General features: G+C 47.4%; 1 protein-coding gene across 5 annotated transcripts in view; it reads left to right on the top strand.

The window, feature by feature from the left end:
• Positions 1 to 19,611, top strand: part of LOC139753396 (uncharacterized) — a 220,883-nt gene that overhangs the window by 59,025 nt on the left and 142,247 nt on the right. The window contains exon 1 of one of the 5 annotated variants that reach the window (XM_071669853.1): positions 728 to 1,489. The exons of 3 other annotated variants lie outside the window; for them this stretch is intronic. The gene's annotated coding sequence lies outside the window, so the exon portion shown is untranslated. Of the gene's footprint in view, positions 1 to 727; positions 1,490 to 19,611 lie in introns of those variants that run through there. One more of the 5 variants, XM_071669851.1, reaches the window with a different exon arrangement.

Here is a 19,611-nt window from a genome sequence, read left to right as displayed (position 1 = left end):
TCTCTCATCTGTTACCATTGCGCTGGATCACAGTGGCAGCATTTCCAGACCTCCATTGGCAGAGTTGAGTGAGCCACCAGCAGAGATGCGCTGGGATAGCCTGTGCTATTTTCAGGGTGGAGTTTCTGTGTATGTTCGTGAGCGCTGGTTTTGGCCGAGTGTTGAAGGTGAAGATTGTGAGCAATTAGTTTCTCGGGTGGATAAGTAGGTTTGATGATGTCAAAGGAGTTTTCTACCAGGAAGGCGGGAAAATTCTGGTGCTTCCTAATCTCATTATTATGTTCTTTAAACATTGTCATGTGTTTGGCTGTTATTTAGATACACTTAGATTCACTTGTGGCATTACGGCATGTATGGTGTAACAGTTCTTGAGAGACAGGATTGAGTCAGCAAGGAGGAGTTTCAGTCTCCTCATAAGACTGATTTTAAGTATTGTGTGCTCGGGTTTAGGGCAGCGTCGACCAAACCAAACAAAGACCAACATAGAGAAGACCCGATGCTGAAGATGGCTTAACACAATAGTCGAGCGTAATGCACTTACAGGAGGCAAGTGTTGAGCACTGAATACGAAAACAGAGGTTAACAAACACACACGGCGCTCAGGCCTGTGTTGCGCATACAAACAAGGACACCAAAACACAGCTGTATGTTTGGAACCCTCCCTCCCCCCCTTCCCCCCACGTCTGGCACTGGGCCCGCCTGACAGTGGTGCGTCGTGTGGCAGTGTGAGACGCGGGTCGGGTCATTGTGGTGGTAGTAGCTGCAGTAGGCCAAGTGTGGTAGTGGTTGGTTGTGATAGAAGTAATAGCAGTAGCTATCTCGGTGCGTCGTGGCCTGTGGTTCCCCCCGTCTGCGGTCGTGTAGGAGAATGACTTGTGTGGATGGTTTGGTTGGGCGCGGGTCTCCCTTGGGGTGGGGCAAGGCGATCGATTAACTGACTTTTGCTTCCTGTTCATACCGATATCCAAGTTGTACCTGTGGGAGACGTTTTCCTCCCGCGTTGTGCTGTGGCCTGATAGGTCGTCTGGAGGCGAGCGTTGCCTCTCCGGCCCAGGATTGAAGGTGAGGTGTGGCCAGAGCGGTGTGTGGTGTGCAGGTCCAGGCAGTGAAGCCGAGAGACGGACGGGATGATTTATCCAGAGGCAGGATGACCAGGGAGGGACCAACGTGCACCGGAGCCACAGGGATGAAGCGGAGAGGAAGGATGAGGGGAGGGAGGACAGCAGGGGAGGCTAAACTAACCAGGGTGGGGATGGGGTGGGGTGGGAGACGGGGTTAATAGGACCGGAGAGAAGAGAGAGAGACGTGTGGAGAGGGTGGGAGTGTAGTTGCAGGAGGGAGGAAGCACTAGAAGTAAGGTGCAGGAGGGTGACGTAACCTTCGCTGACTCCTGGTATTATGATGGCTGAAAATTGCACCCAGGAGTGGCGACGTGACCCATGAAGTGAACCACTCCAGCCAGTGTTGACGTCATTGTAATTATCCTTGTGTAAGTTGATATTATTATTATTATTATTATTATTATTATTATTATTATTATTATTATTATTATTATCATTATTATTATTATTATTATTATTATTGTTATTATTGTTATTATGGTAAGGTGTCGTATTGTCCTTTCCGTCGGACTGCATCAGGCAAGACACATGGCAGTGGTGGCAGTGTGGAGCACACGTGAGCAGTGTTGGGCTGGGGCCAAGACCCAGCTGACGAAGGTGTTCCCTACAACACCTGCTGTGGGAGGAGCAGAGCTTCCCACCCCCCGGCCTCAGCAAGCTTCCTGGTCACACCCTGGGGTACTATGATGGTTTCATTCGTGTGTTTGGGTCGGGTGTGTCGTCGACCACTGCCTCTGACGCCTCCACCGAGACTCGTCAGTTTAACACCTCCCTCAGTGTATATCCGTCCTGGCTGCGTGAGCTCGACCACATGGTCTGTTCGGATATTGAAATGCCTGGGAATCTTAACCTCTTTTTTTCTTCGCGCCACGTGCTCATACCGTGTCTATCCACATGGGTAATGCTGTCCGTCTCTCCCAACTCCAGCCAGTGTCTGCTGGGACACCTCCCATACCTTCCCCAGTGAAGATACTCCTGCCGCCCCCGACCAACATGTTACACTCACCTCCACACTGCTTCATCTCTCATTCTTCTGGCTCATCCTTCACACTGGTGTATTATTATTATTATTATTTATTATTATTATTATTATTATTATTATTATTATTATTATTATTATTATTATTATTACATTATAGAAATTATTATTATTATTGTTATTATTATTATTGTTTATTATTATTATTATTATTTTATTTTATTATTATTATTATTATTAGTTATTGCTATTATTTTATTTCTTCTTTATGATATTTATTATTCTTTAAGATTTTCTTCTTTAACAAATCGCCTTTCCGCATTTGGGGGGGCTCTGCCAACACACACGGCCCTTAGGAAATACCTTCCCTCGGACAAAAAAACTTGCCTGACATCGTGAATTATAAACAGAAAAATAAGGACGGAGATTTCTTCTAAATCCCTTTGCTCCAAATCTTTTTGTTCTCTACACCCAACCCGCATACAGAATGTCTTCTTCGTGACTTCTAATCTCCACTTACTAACCTAGGTAAGCCAACATCCATCAATGGCTTAGAATTTCTCTCTATTAAGCAAAAATTCTGTATCCATCACAACTGGAAAGTGGTATATTACTAACATATCGTTCGAATATCCAATAATAGTTAATATAATAATAATCAGTATATTCATAGTATACTTTAAAATATATGGTAAATATTCAATAAATACATTAATTATATTATTTATTTTATTTATATTATTATATTTCTATATGATAATTTATTATTATGTATTTTATGTTATTATGTTTGTTATTATATTAGTATTCATGTATTTATTGGTTTGATAGGTATTTCATGGGGGTCTGTGACCTTTTATTTTTAGCAAGTTAGTTAGTCTCTATGTCATATGTAAATTTGATTGTTGTTTATATTGAAGTAAAGTAAACATCAAGATTTATTGTTATTTAGTTAGAAGATTTTATAATTTATATAATGTATTATATTTAATTTAATTTATTTATTATTTTTATTATTACAGCTTTTTTAAATTTTATTGATTATGTAACATTTAAACATTATTATATTAATGTAATTATATTATGATTTATTTTATTATTATAGCTTTTTATTATTAGTGGCATTATTAGTTATTTTATTATTAAGGGACGAAATTATTTCAAATTTTGTGTTTATATTCATTTATTTAGATAAAAGGTATTATCATCTTAAAAAGAGTTGTATTAGTTGAGTAAGGAGTCAGTTATTTTGTCTATCAATAATGGATAAAGGAAATTAAACTTGAATCTTAGAAATGAGTGAGTCTCTTTAGTATGTGAAGAATGCACCATGAAGGGTACTGTATTTCATTTATTCTGTTTAAGATCTTTACATCTTAAAGCAGATGAACTCCTGCCGAAAGCCTAGGGGGGGAGGGGGGGCTCCTGCGCCACCCCACCCCACCCATTCAATCAGCCAGAAATACGACATTCCTCTCCGAGACGAAAGAAAACGTGACCTGGGACAAATGCGGATCGTGTGTTACAGTAATGGACTGGACTGATTTTCTTTTAATATGATTCTTTGTTCAAAATTGAACTTTTTTTTTTCTCTCCCCTCCGAAACCCTCCATTACCAGAAATCGTCTTCGGGAGCTTTGAATACACCTCATCTCAACTGACCCACCCGTACGGGGTAGGGGAGCCGAACATCCCATCAAGGCGTATAGAATTTCTCTCATAATTAAGAAAAAAAAAATTCTGTATCAGTATACAAAGTCTGGAAGAAGGGAAGGCGACTCGAACTGATTCGTGTCGACAGACCAGAAAAGATTAATAAGAAAAAGAAAACCAGAACTTCTCAGTAGAACCGTTAAGAATAGAAACTGGGAAGATCACTCTCAGCTGCTGGTCAATAAATCTTTCCGGCCGTCAAGGTAATCTTGATGGAGGGGGTTGAAGCCAGGCTGGCGGGAAGGGTCTGCAGGGCGGGGTGCTGTGACCTCCTGTGTTCCAGGCAAGGTACGAGTTGGCCTCCCTTGCTCCAGTACTGAAAGTTTCGCCATTGGCTGGTTCTGTATTGAAAGTAGAAGTAAACATCAAGATTTTTATTATTTAAGGTGATGAGAACGACTTTGAAATTATATAACACTGATTATATTTAGATTACATTTGAATTATATTTAAATTATATAACACTGATTAGATTACATTTGAATTATATTCAGATTATATTACACAGGCCATTTTTAAAGTTTTATGCTAGAGTTGATGGAAGCCATTCTTACATTCCACATAAAAAGGAATTGGAATTATGATGTCATTCTTATAGTGCCATAGGCCTGTCTTGTGCACAGGTAAGCGGGGCCGTGTCTGGGTTTTATAATTAAGGGGACGAAATTATTTCCAAAGTCTTGTGCTTTCATATTCAGATCTATTTACAGAGCGAAAACAAGAGGTATTATCGCATCTTACCAACAAGCAGGTTGTCATTAAGTCTGGAAGAAAGGAAGCAGGTTATCTTTGGTCTCATCAAGAATGGAATAGAAGGAAATTAAACAGCCTTGGAATCTTAGAAAATGGAGTGGAGGGTCGTCTTTAGTACTGTTACGGAAGAGAATGGCACCAGTGAAGGGTAGCGTAAGGAGCCTGCATGTTGTGAGAGCCTCCTGTATGGTGTTATATAACACTGATTATATTTAGATTACATTTGAATTATATTTAGATTATATTGCGCAGTTCATTTTTAAAGTTTTTTTTAAAGACCTGAAAAATATGTTAAAGGATTCCTGGGTCGTTTTCTTTAACTTGACGTTGACAGCGTTAATGACCCTTGGCAGCTGACAGGCCCATAGCCTAAATAACTACCCAAACTTAGATAAGTAAGGTCGCTTGTTGAAGGGAACAGGAGTCACTTTCAAGTCTTATGAATAATGTAAGTGCTTTAAGTTTCGTTGAGAATGGAACGATGTGAGAGGGACGTATCCACCATGTTGCCAAAATAATCAGGAAAGTAGACTATATCATGGCACTTCCCGTTTTCTGTTTTGAAGGTTTGTGTCGTATATTGTGCTCAAGGTCTCCCACCCGTTTGTTGTCAGTCTGGTGTCACATGTTTATAGCAACACTTGGCTGCTGGCTACTGTGTTGTCACGTGAGCTACTTGTTGCGAAATCCTCCTACGTCACGTTCCGACGCGTGTTCCGTAAACACGGATCGGTCGACTAGAGTATGTTGTGGTATTTATTGGCTACCCCGTTCCTAAATGGTCCGTGAGCCGTAAATCTTAAAATACGTCTTGGTTACATATTACTGTAAAACTCTGGTGAGGCTGACACAAGAAGTGAGGGTATGTGTCGGTTGCCCAGGGTAGGAGGTGTGTGTGGGGAAATGGGAGGGGTGAGGGCAGTAGAGCCAGGTGAATGGGTTCTCAAATACACCCTAGGCGTTTCATGGACGTTCGTAGAGCGAGTGTTGTTAATCCAATACAAGAGACTGTGTCCGGATGTGTAGCAAGCTGGACTTACCCTTAATCATTTCCCTGAAACGTACGTCGTATCTCGACCCCGTAGACCATGCCAGTACGATCCTTGAGACATGAGGGTTACAAGCTCCTGGGTATGATGATGATGATGATGATGGCCTACCCTTTGACATGACCCTTTAGAATTCGAAGGTCCGAGGCCAGACTGAGGGGGATGTACCGTCGTGTTCAAGGGGGTCAGTTTGTCTAGAGACGCGATCTCGTGTCGCCTCTGAAATCGGGGGACGTCTGTAGTGCTGACCTGGTAACAAGAACTGGGCTAATAAGATGATGGTGAGTTGTCGAAGTGTGGTCATAGAAGACAAGTCTAGGGGGGAGTTGGTGATGGTGGCGCGGGCCTGATAGGGAATTAGTAAGGTTGGAAAAGAGAGAGAGAGAGAGAGAGAGAGAGAGAGAGAGAGAGAGAGAGAGAGAGAGAGAGTGTTCGTGGTGGTGGTGATGGAGAGATGAGGGAGGAAGATGTGATGGCAGTGGCTGATAGTGAGGGGAAGTTAGGGACATTATCGGTCGTGCCAAGCGGTAGTGCCAGAGCTAACCGCTTACCGAGGGAGTATTGAGACCTAATGATAGATACGAGTCGCGTGAGTGGTAGGTTGTCGAGTGTTATGTGTGAGATGTGGTGTTTGCGTAGCAACCCACTTGTACGTGAGGCGCTGAGAGAGAGAGAGAGAGAGAGAGAGAGAGAGAGAGAGAGAGAGAGAGAGAGAGAGAGAGAGAGAGAGAGAGAGATGTAAATTGATACAGACTTCTGGAGTAAGAAGATCATGAAGGAAACGCCTGAGAAAATGTCACTGCGCCTCCGAGAATGAAGTGGACTGGAGGTGGGCGGGTCACTAACACAGTACAGCAACTGGACGAATGCATGCGGGAGCCCAGCCAGCATGACGTCACCAGCAGTAACAGGGCTCAATAAGGAATCAGGAGCTCAGAAAAGCATTGGATCCACTTAATGACAATGGCGGACTCGCTCGGCGGCCAAGGGACTGCGGTTGAGCTGCAATGCGCAATTTTCTCTAAGGAGCGTTCGGGTGAGCAGAGCCCGTTCCCGCCAAATGTCGATTGTCTTTTGTTTAACTGACCCTTCCCTCCCTCCTGTGAGTGAGGCATGTCTCCGATATTTCTTATCTTGGTATACACAGCGTTAGATAGTACTGTGACGAGAAACTTGTATGTACTCAAAGGTTACTTTGTGTTTTGAAATTTAGTGAATGCATCTGGAATTTGAATGTCGTTCGGTTAATCTTGTTTAGCGGATTCTCTGCGTTTCCTTGTGTACTGTGTCTTGTTTGCCTTCATGTCAGCTGTTTGTATCTCATGGTCGTCCTTTCGTAGTGTAGATGTTTGAGTGATATAATGTGTGGACGTGGAGTTAGGTTAGGTGAGGTGTATTGCCTTTATAACAGCAGTGCGTCAGTTGGTGGTGTGAGTGGTCACATGACGGAGGCAGTGCGTGCGTGTGTGTTTGACGACCGTTTAATTCATGTACGCGTGCGTGTGTACATTTGTGTGTGTGTGTGTGTGTGTGTGTGTGTGAGGGGGAGCGTGTGGGGTTGCTCCCGTCCATTCAGAGCAACTGTGAGAACGGCTCTCTGTACCCCCTGCCCCCATCACCACCTCCCAGGACAGACTGTGTTCATTGATATATAGGAGCTGTGATTTACACACGGGGGGCTGATGTATACATACGGAGGCACAGACTGTACTTTGTGCACATCAGTACACAGGGGAAGCACATAGAGTACATATTACTGTACATGTACAGGAAGGTTAATGTGCTGGACTACATATTATCGAAGGCGTAGCATCTGGGCAGCTTTATACAGGCGTAAGTGTGGATGTCGGGAAGGCGGGCTGTAGGGCTGAACCTCCGCTAGGGTGAATTATGGTGCGCCGACTTCCTGAGGATTTGGCTGGCCAGGTCGTCAGTGGCTGGCTGGCTGGCTGGCTGGATCGTGAGTGGTTAGCGGGCTGCCTGGCTAGGTCATGAGTGGCTGGCTGGGTCGTGAGTGAGTGGCTGGCTGGTTGGTAGGGTCATGAGTGGCTGGCTGGTTGGTGGGGTCGTGGGTAAGTGGCTGGATGGCTGGGTCGTGAGTGGTTGGTGGGCTGGCTAGCTGTGTCGTAGTGGCTGGCTGGTCGGGTCGTCATTGGGTGGCTGGTCGGGTCGTCAGTGGCTGACTGGTTGGGTCGTCATGGGCTCGCTAATGAGTGTTCCGTTGTGGGCGACATGACGGTCGCTGGTCGTCACCAGACTCTCCTCACTCTCTGATGTTCTACGGGAAGCAACTCCTCCTTGTGATGATGAATTTGCATGATCACATTCAACGGTTATTTCTATAAAAACTGGTACAAGACACCGTATGACCTTGAATCACAGTAGATGGAGAGAATTTTGAAAAGGTTTCTTGTATGCGATACAGTTCAAAAGCAAAGAACAATATCATTCAAGTATGCATATATGATTTGGTTAAGTTTCTGCTGTGTCATCTTCAAAATGGATTCTCCCTCTTGTATACACCACTGCTGGTGGGCAGTTTGCCTTGCTCCCGTCCGTCTATGCGTGTGTGTGTGTTTGCCCCCATTGAGGGGGTATTGTTTGTTCAGTCATATCGTCTTGCGATTATAAGTGGATTAAGTGAACATGCGAGTATTACGTTATATTGACCATGATTTTTGTTTTTAGTGAGTATCATTAATGTGTGTAAATTATCTTGTAATTGTGAGGTATCAGAAACGAGCACGGAAACATCTTTCAAGTTCTTTATTAGGTAATGTAGCACACAGGGTGATCCACAAGTGATGCAGGGCTCAGTTAAGGTGAGATTAGGTTGGGATGAGGGTTCACATGGTGCTGATGTGGGTGCAGGAGGTGAGGCAGGCATTCCGTGGGAGAGTTGCGTGGATGCCGCGCCTGGAACAGCTTCTGCAGAAGGGTGAGTGCGTCCTCGAGGTCGTAAGTTAGCGGGTGGTTGTTGTTTGTGCTGCTGGAGGCGTGGCCACAAGTCCCTTAGTTTAAGCTGCTTTGTGAGGCAGGCGCTGGCGATGGTCCACGGCAGTCCTTCCGAAGGGGCAGGAGCCAAAGTACTTAGGACCTGCTGCACATGGAAGTATTCCACGGGCTCCTTTAGGGAAGATGAGTTTATATTCACATGGCCAAGACGTGTTCAGGCGCCAGTAGTCGCGTGCTTGTGTTCTGAGGCAGGTTGACCATTTGACTCATGATGTTCAGAGGAGTCGGCCACGCTGATAGCGTTAATTGTGTGGGCATGACCGCCGAATCCATTCCGATGGGCCCTGGCGGATTGTAGGACCTGCCGTTGCACAGGTCATTTGTGATGTACATGCTCAAGACGTTGGCCAATAACTTACTTAGGTCACATGAGATACCTCCTGTTGGGAAGGTTATTGCTGTCGACTGGCTTATGTTCTGAGCCCGTGACGTATGTAGATCACATGAAGACACACGAGGTTAGGTTAGGTTAGCTGCTTGATGGTGTAATGGCAGTTGACTGATGGTGGCATTGAGAGTGACCCATCATAACGTTAGTTGGCCCTCAGAGAGATGTTCAGGTGTGATTGGTAAGTGATACTACAAGGTAGACAACGGGACTGTAAAATCTCTCGTTAAATAAATGTGAGAATAAACCTAGACTACATTTTTCTTTTATGTGTGGGGGCTGTACGCCACTGATGGCTGTACGTGAGTGGTGTGTGAGTGGATGAAGCTCGGGTTACAGTTAACCCATAGAGGTACAGGATTGAAGCTGTCACAGATAAGGCAGGGGCTGAAGTGGGCGTTCCCTGGGGGCCGGCCTTGGTGACTGCCCAGTACTAGCACAACTTCGCCTGTGAGAGAAGTGTTCATGAAAGAGCACATGTTCTTATTGTTCTGTCGGAACATGTAACAGTGTTCATAAAAGAGGACATGTTCTTATTGTTCTGTCGGAACATGTAAAAGTGTTCATAAAAGAGGACATGTTCTTATTGTTCTGTCGTAACATGCAACTCCGGCGTTCCATGGTACAGATACGTAGCAAATTACGCAACCATTACATGAAAAAGATTATACAAGGCTTGAAGTACAGGCGAGGAGGGTTGAGGAAGTCTTTGAGAAGGTCTCTCAACGTGACACAAACTGTGTGTAACGTGTATGGTTGGTGAGGGAGATCGTGATGGCAGAGTGTATGGTACGGTGAGAGGCTGACCATAGGGCTGGAAACCTAACCGTTGAATGAGTCGTTAAGTTTGCTTTGTGTGTCACTCAAGAGGAGTCACCGGATACCTACCATGTCCCGAGGTGGCGTCTTGTATGCGAGGCATTACGAGCCGATGGTGAAGTGGGTCTGACGAGGTTGCTGGACATATTGCATAAATACATAGTTTCTCCGTTATGTTTCCTTGTTGACGTGGTAACGCAAATGCATATTGATGACGCACAAGGTAGACCACTATGTTTATATAGATGTTTTTTTGTGGTAGATTTTTATGCACCATTTCGTGAGTAATTTTGGATTATTACTGTGTTCATTTTATACGTTGGCTTTTATGCATTTGATGTACCCCGTGAAGGTTATGGGATGAATAGATTGAGAAATGACACTTCGCTATCGGGACGCATTTCCCAAGCTCGTGACCTTGGCAAATCCCACGGGCTTCACTGCGGACATGTTGCTATGCGGACCCAAGTGTCAGTGATGGGCTAAGGTATGGGGGCGACCTTCACTACGTGTCCCCGCCTCCCTCCTCATGTGTCTCGTCCCCGCGTGTCCCATGTGTTCTCTCTCTCTCACGTTCCCCACGTTTCCTGTGTCTCCCACGCTCCCCACGTGTCCTCTCTCTCTCTCTCTCTCTCTCTCTCTCTCTCTCTCTCTCTCTCTCTCTCTCTCTCTCTCTCTCTCTCTCTCTCTCTCTCTCTCTCTCTCTCATGATCCCCACATGTCCTGTGTCTCAGCCACCCTCCCTCCAAGGGAGAACAGTAGGAGCCAAGCGAGGATTTTTCTCGAAGGCTCAGTCGTCTGTTCCTGAGGAACTCCTCGTCTTCCTGCCACAGGATCCCTTTCTCTGGTGCTCCTGCAGCGCCCAAGGAGCCGGGCACATCACCGGGTTGGGACTGCGGGTTAACCAACCATTTTCTTTTTTTTTCGTCATGATGGTGAGGGATGGTGTCGAGTTTCTCATATGTGAGAGCATGTCAGGTGGACGATGTCGAATGTTTTGTTGAATTCTTTTGCCACCATGAACGTCCGAGAAGGTGGCTGTATTAATTGAATCAGTCCAGGATGTGGTGTGTGAGGTGTCTGTGTGGCGTGGTAGTGGAGTGATTGGGTCTCGAGCAATGTTTTGTGAGAGTCGGATATTTTGGTTGACGATTCAGTTGTGGATCAGTTTTTACTGAGTCTGTATCTTGACTAGAGCTGAGATATAAGCCGGTAGTACCACAAGCGCATCTTTACCTCTCTTGCAACAAACTCCTCGCTTACTTCCGTGTTGTGGTCTTTAGTTTCTGCTGTTTCTGCATCTGTCTCAGTACAAGTCACTGTTGACGTCATCCACCTGGTTTAAAATCTTAAAGGTTATGACTAAGTCACCCCTACCTCTTCTCTCTTCCATGATGGAGAAACGCATGGCCTCCACTCTTCCACTATAAATCAGATCTCTTTCTTCTGATACCATCTTTTTTGCCCTCCTCTGGACCTTCTTCATTAGTTCTCTGTGCTTCTTTAACTGCAGCGACCAAACCAGAGAAGAATATTCTAGCTTTGGCCAAAAGTAGAATGTGAACAGCTTAATGACTTCTCCTCACCCATGCATCTGAGTGCGATGTTAATATTTGGCAGCTGACAGTCTATCTTTACAGTTCTCCAAATGTGGGACTTTAGCGACAAAGTATACGTACAATGTCGACTTCCACGCCTCTCACACACACAGATTCTAGAAGCTTATTTCCTAGTGCTAGATAATCTTCATATGGAGGCCTCCCCTCTTTTTTTTTTCCTGGGTCTTATTCTTATCAGTTTGCATTTCCTCGAGTTGAATTTCACCAGCCACAGATCAGACACATTTTGCCTGTTGTCTTCATCCCCTTGTAAGCTAATGAGATTTCCTCACTTTTGATTTCCTTTATGATCTCACACTCGGCTATCAGCCCAGTCCTTCTGGAACGTCATGGACACAGATTGACAGCGAGTGACTTCTTGTTCCTGTTAGGAGATACGATACCTGAACCAACTTCCTATGTGGTACAGTGTACGACACGTTCTGGCACTCCAGCTACACACACTCTATCCGTTCTTCTCCTCTCTCTCTGAAGTGGAGCTCACTCTGCGGTGCTTGTCTAAGAGGAGTGTTACGTGTCCTGTGTCTCGGTTATGTAATTTTTTTCACCCGTAAGCAGTCGTTATTCTGCACTATGATCATATTTCCCCTTCCAGTACTGTGCCGACCGTAATTATCAGAGATCCTGGTCTCAGTTCGGCGCGACTTCCTGGTTTCCCGTCTTAAGGGATACGTACAACTCGCCATCCTCCACTCCCATGTCCCCTTAGGCCCTCCTCCACTCTCCTGGTGTTTTGCCTTCGTCCACGTAGGACGTACGTAAGGTAAACGTACCGATGGTGCAGTTGCTGAAGGTGAGTGAGAAGTCATGAGTTGCTGGCAAGGAGAGTTTAGTTATGAGTCACTGAGCGGCGCCGATCCGGCAGATGTGACGTGTGGTGTGACTGGCGTTCCGTGGGAGAGTTGCGTGGCTGCCGGGTCTCGTGGAGTTTCTACAGAAGAGAGGTGTTGCTGAGTTAGCGAGCGGTTGCTGAAATTCTGTGCTCCGTGCTGCAGGAGGCGTGGCCCGTAGGTCTTGTGCCTGAGGTTCCTGAAGGAGATGAACGCTGGTAATAACATCCAAAGCGGGGTCCCTATAGAGAGAGAGCTGTGTGTGATAAGGCACCAAAGAAACCGCGATAGAGAGTGATGAGCCAAGTGTCATACCATGGACGTTTGCAGGCGAAGATGGCAGTTTGGTGTCTGAGATCCGGGGACTACGTAACTGACTGACTTCCTGATCGATCCACAGCTATTCATGAGCCAGTCGGGTCGGCCGCGCCGATAGTATTAATGTGTGGGCGTGACTGCCAGGCTTAATGACGCGGGTACCCATTAGGATTTAGTAGAGATAAGGTAAGTTCAGGCCGTAAAAGTATAATTTCATCACGATCTAGTGGGCTAAGCTGGTCGTGGCAGTGCGATTTCATAAATAACTCACAAATGATGACTAAGATTTGTAGGGGCGCCGAGCGGGAACGCTGCACCCTTGAGTACGATGGTACAACCCTTCACACGACGGTCTTGGGTACAATGGCCTGACGATAATGGGTCAAGTCACAGGCCAGGCCATCATGTCCAAGGGCCGTAAGCGTCGTGCTCAAGAGCTGCACTCTTGTACGCAGGAGGTACGTCTTTATTTACAGATACCTTGTAAAGAGAGACTTCGGTGGTCTGGTACAGTGCCTGACCTTACAACTCACACCATCCACACATCCTCCTGCGTATGTGTGACCTCGAGTGTAAACCTCCCAGCATCAGTCAACACCCACACACATCTGTGAATGTTTGAGTCAGTGTACAAATATTTACTGTCGTTCTTGCTGTTAACTACCGTTTGTTTATGAAGCTGGAAATTTACTGTCCTGAAGTGCAGACGAACACTATCTAGTTAACACACACACACACACACACACACACACACACACAAACAAACAAACAAAACGAGTGTGACCGACGAGCCTCAAGTTCCAGACGTCCGGCTCACGGTCACCCAAAGCTCTTCATCCAGCATTGGGAGGCTGGTCTTCCAACGCGGACCGGGGATGGTCTTTATACGGGCACCGGGCGTAAGCTCGGATGGTCAACCCCAGACACACCCAACCCCGACGAGGACAACAGTGGCCGTGATCACCGCCTCAGTGTCCAGAGTAATAACACGACGGACGACAGGTCGGACGAAGACTGAGAGTGACTATAGTGTTATCATGCACCGTGGGAGGCCAGCCTTGAACCTTACGCCAGGTGGGACTACCAAATGCCAAGGTCCCAGGCTGGCCGGGAGCTGGGCGTTAGGTGGGCTGGGTACAAAGTGGTTGATAGCAGGGTGGGTGGTAATGAGTGGGCTGATGAGATGGACGAGCCTCGTTATGGATGGATGGGTGGTGAGAGGAGCGAGCGCTGGAGTGGGCAGGGAGGGAGGGAGATGAGCATGATGCTTGGCAGGGTAAATATCATGGATGGCAAGGAAGCAGTTGATATACATCGAAGAGACGAAGCTAGGACGCCATTTGGTAAACATGTGATTGTCCATGTATGTTTTGGACAATCACATGTTTACCAAATGGCGTCTTAGCTTCGTCTCTTCGATGTATATCAACTGACTTATATTTCTCTCTTGTGTCTCCCCTGATGATGTGATTATTACACGAAAATGCACTTGGGAACTTATCGTGTTTCATTTTCCCCATGGACTCATAGGAATATATATGCGCTCGTGCTCGTGTGTGTGTGTGTGTGTGTGTGTGTGTGTGTGTGTGTGCGTGTGTGTGAATCGTCAAGCACTCCTAGTTATACAGCAAAATCCGAAACATCTGGAAACTTGCCAGCATACTACCAGTCCTACAACATTGCAGACCATCCTGCTCCTCCTCCTCCTCCTCCCGGCCTATATTTCTGCTCAGTTCTGGATCCAGACTCAGTAAAAACTGATCCACAACTGAATCGTCAACCAAAATATCCGACTCACTCACAAAACATTGCTCTAGACCCAATCACTCCACTACCACGCCACACAGACACCTCACACACCACATCCTGGACTGAATAAAAACAGCCACCTTCCCGGACGTTGATGGTGGCAACAGAATTCGATAAGATATTCGACAACGTCCACCCTACACGACCTCACACAAGACACTCGACACCATCCTTCACAATCATGACAAAAAAATGGTTGGTTAACCCGGAGTCCCACCCGGTGATGTGCCCGGCTCCTTGGGCGCTGCGGGAGCACCAGAGAAAGGGATCCTGTGGCAGGAAGGCGAGGAGTTCCTCAGGAACAGACGACTGAACCTTCGAGGAAAAATCCTCGCTTGGCTCCTACTGTTCTCCCTTAGAGGGAGGGTGGCTGAGACACACGACACATGGGGAACATGAGAGATATACACACACAGGACACGTGGGGAACGTGAGAGAGAGAGACGTAGGACACGTGGGGAGCATGAGAGATACTTAGGACACGGGAAGCCTGAGAGAGAGACACACAGGACACAGGGAGCGTGAGAGAGAGAGACAGGACACGTGGGGTGCATGAGAGAGAGAGCCATAGGACACGTGGGGTGCATGAGAGAGAGAGCCATAGGACACGTGGGGAGCATTAGAGAGAGAGCCATAGGACACGTGGGGAGCATGAAAGAGAGAGCCATAGGACACGTAGGGTGCATGAGAGAAGGACACGTCAGGTTTGGACGAGACATATGAGGAGGGTCGTGGGTCGTGGACGAGTAGGGGGGAAATAAAGGGGTGACGCGGTTGAGAATGGTAGAGAACGTTCAAACGTTAGGCCCATTGAATATAAGACTCCCTCCTGTACACTAGATACGGCACACACACACACACACACACACAGGATGATAAATGACAGCTGACGTTACTCAGATGTTTAGGAAACTGTGTCACTGCAGCCAGTGTTGTGTTGTCTGCCTGAAAAAGAGCTTGTTTTGGATAAGGAACTCTCACGATGCATTGAGAATACGTACGTATGTTGCATACGGGGAAATGAGTCACATGCACGAAACAACGGAAAATTTCAGTTGAAACTGTTTAAATATGAACGTCTGTTCGTATGTCTATACCAGGAAATGATAATGTTTACCCAAAGAAATGTTGGGGGAAAACGGTAATGAGATACAGAAAATGGGGACCAAGAGCGTCGTCGTCATGTGGTTTGAGGTGTGGCGGAGGAGCTGTGGTGGTGGAGGAGAGTGGTGAGAGAGGGATGGGAGCTTTGGTGGTGGAGAAGGGTTGGAGATGTGGTGGTGGAGAAGGGAGGGAGCGGAGGGTGAGGTGGGGGTAAGGGTGTGTGAGGGTAGGGTGTGGTGTAGGGAGCAGCTCACGAACCTCACACCGCCTCGTCCATGAACCTCTCACCTTTTTACAGTTTTTGTGACGACCTGTGGCGTCCCTGGCGGGTGGTGCCTCCCGCCGGCGGCGCGCCAGGACTGGCTGACGCTGAGGATGACATAACAGGGCTGAGGAGAGGCTGAGGATGACACGGTAGAACTGAGGACAGGCTGAGGATGACACAACAAGACTGAGGACAGGCTGAGGATGACACAACAGGACTGAGGACAGGCTGAGGATGATACAGCAGGACTGAGGACAGGCTGAGGATGACACAACAGGACTGAGGACAGGCTGAGGATGACACAACAGGACTGAGGACAGGCTGAGGATGACACATCGGACTGAGGACAGGCTGAGGATCACACAGTAGGACTGAGGACAGGCTGAGGATGACACATCGGACTGAGGACAGGCTGAGGATGACACAACAGGACTGAGGACAGGCTGAGGATGACACAACAGGACTGAGGACAGGCTGAGGATGACACAACAGGACTGAGGACAGGCTGAGGATGACACATCGGACTGAGGACAGGCTGAGGATGACACAGCAGGACTAAGGACAGGATGAAGATGACACGGTAGAACTGAGGACAGGCTGAGGATGACACAACAGGACTGAGGACAGGCTGAGGATGACACAACAGGACTGAGGACAGGCTGAGGATGACACAACAGGACTGAGGACAGGCTGAGGATGACACAGCAGGACTGAGGACAGGCTGAGGATGACACAACAGGACTGAGGACAGGCTGAGGATGACACAACAGGACTGAGGACAGGCTGAGGATGACACAACAGGACTGAGGACAGGCTGAGGATGACACAGCAGGACTGAGGACAGGCTGAGGATGACACAACAGGACTGAGGACAGGCTGAGGATGACACAACAGGACTGAGGACAGGCTGAGGATGACACAACAGGACTGAGGACAGGCTGAGGATGACACATCGGACTGAGGACAGGCTGAGGATGACACAGCAGGACTAAGGACAGGATGAAGATGACACGGTAGAACTGAGGACAGGCTGAGGATGACACAACAGGACTGAGGACAGGCTGAGGATGACACAACAGGACTGAGGACAGGCTGAGGATGACACAACAGGACTGAGGACAGGCTGAGGATGACACGCAGGACTGAGGACAGGCTGAGGATGACACATCGGACTGAGGACAGGCTGAGGATGACACAGCAGGACTGAGGACCGGCTGAGGATGACACATCGGACTGAGGACAGGCTGAGGATGGCAGTCACTGGTTGTCGTAGGTTCACCCACACGTGTATCACTGGATCTCTTCATTAGAATCCGCCCCTGGTGGCTGGTCGATAAAATGGGTACCTGACTCAGGCAGGCTAAGGTATATATATATATATATATATATATATATATATATATAATGTTAATGGGATGGCCTTCAGTAGGGCCTCGGTTGCCCGTGCCGTCTCAGCTAACGTGTGTATATATACGTGTATATATATATTATATATATATATATATATATATATATATATATATATATATATATATATATATATATATATAGAGAGAGAGAGAGAGAGAGAGAGAGAGAGAGAGAGAGAGAGAGAGAGAGAGAGAGAGAGATGCTACCGGATTTAGCCCGCATGACGTTACATCTCGAGTGAGAAGTCACTTTCGGCCAAGTTGCATCTTCGGGAATACATTCTCGTCAGTGTATGTGTTCCTTACTCCAGAGGAGTCCATCACTTCCCTGTTACTGGAAGTAGCGCCACTGTAGAACTTCATGGAAAACGGGTCCTGGAGTTACCCAAAGATTCCTTAAGAAACTTTTATTGGTGGAATGGTGATATATATATATATATATATATATATATATATATATATATATATATATATATATATATATATATATATTCTTTCTTTTTCTTTCAAACTATTCGCCATTTCCCGCGTTAGCGAGGTAGCGTTAAGAACAGAGAACTAGGCCTTTGAGGGAATATCCTCACCTGGCCCCCTTCTCTGTTCCTTCTTTTGGAAAATTAAAAAAAAAAAAATAATGGGAGGGAAGGATTTCCAGCCCCCCCGCTCTCTCCCCTTTTAGTCGCCTTCTACGACACGCAGGGAATACGTGGGAAGTATTCTTTATCCCCTATCCCCAGGGATAATATATATATATATATATATATATATATATATATATATATATATATATATATATATATATATATATATAATGTGTGTGTGTGTGTGTGTGATTATATGTGTTATACGGGGAGAGAATTTCACAGTTGTTTTGCCCCATATATTAATCTTGAGTATATGTACCATGGCTTTACAGTGTTTTATATGGACACACACACACACACTAAAGCCAGGTACCCATTGAGTGACCAACCTTGCGGGGAGGCCAACCTTGAGGTGAGGATGAACACTTGGGTTGGGTGTGGGCCGATTGCCGCGCCCAGGATTCGAAGGTATGCAGACCCGTCCCCAGGCGAGGCCCATTTTGTCACATGGTCAAGTGACGAAACCACTACATCATGAAGGCCCGTGTGTGTGTGTTTGTGTGTGTGTGTGTGTGTGTGTGTGTGTTAAAAGAAAATATAAAAGAATTGTGAGCGATCTGATTCGATCGTTGCACGACGCTGACACATTGAGACCTTTAAGCTTGTGTGCTAAGTTAGTAGGCGTTGTTGTGTGTCTGTCTGACGTATAGCCTGGCTATAAGGTCTTCAGGTGTAGTAGGCCAGGGCGAGGGAGCACAGATCATGTAGGAAGTTATTTTCTCATTTGATGCCGAGAGCAATTTCAGGTTTGCTCCGAGGGGCGAAGACACCCCCTGTGTGGGAGGACAGGGACGGAGGACAGTCCTACATATAGTGCTAACCCCACGGGTGATGCAACACATGACGATTGGATGACAGAATGACGAGTAAATTGTGTTCTCAGTCCCAGAATCCGTCTGTGTCCATCTTGCCAGAGGAGAGGAGCGTCGGGGGTTGAGGGGGGGCAGCGGCTGACTCCTCCTACCACCTGACGGTGATGATACACGAGACGGCGGGCGGCGACCGATCTCAAGCTGTGTCGTCAGTCAAGTTGTTAGTTGTGAGCCACAAGGCCGGGAGGTTGTACCTGCCAAGGTAACACGTGGAGCTGGACAACTACTCGCGTGTGGAAGATGCCGCCACACCTGGAGCGCTCCCCCACCAAGGCTGCCACACCATACCGGGCCTGCCACACCCCTAGCAGCCCCCTCTCCCTCTCTCCCCAGCACCACCGCGGGATGGTGTTATGGCTGGGTGTGTTGTGGCACTACCTAACCCCCTCGCCCCGGGGTGTGGTGTGGCGGTAACTGGCCACCAGCCCTGGGGTGAGGTGTGGTGTGGCGGTAACTGGCCACCAGCCCTGGGGTGAGGTGTGGTGTGGTGGTAGCTGGCCACCAGGCGTGAGGTGTGGTGTGGTGGTAACTGGCCACCAGCCCCGGGGTGTGGTGTGGTGGTAACTGGCCACCAGCCCTGGGGTGAGGCGTGGTTTTGTGGTAACTGGCCACCAGGCCCGGGGTGTGGTGTGGTGGTAGCTGGCCACCAGCCCTGAGGTGAGGTGTGGTGTGGTGGTAACTGGCCACCAGCCCTGGGGTGAGGCGTGGTTTTGTGGTAACTGGCCACCAGGCGTGAGGTGTGGTGTGGTGGTAACTGGCCACCAGCCCCGGGGTGTGGTGCGGTGTGGTGATAACTGGCCACCACCCCCGGGGTGTGGTGTGGTGTGGTGGCGCTACCAGGCCCGGGGTGTAGTGTGGTGTGGTGGTAACCGGCCACCAGGCCCGGGGTGTAGTGTGGTGTGGT

This window comes from Panulirus ornatus, chromosome 14, assembly GCF_036320965.1.
Source record: "Panulirus ornatus isolate Po-2019 chromosome 14, ASM3632096v1, whole genome shotgun sequence".
Taxonomy (NCBI): domain Eukaryota; kingdom Metazoa; phylum Arthropoda; class Malacostraca; order Decapoda; family Palinuridae; genus Panulirus; species Panulirus ornatus.
Note: the sequence above shows the minus strand (reverse complement) of the source record. Positions and strands in the feature narration are given on the sequence as shown.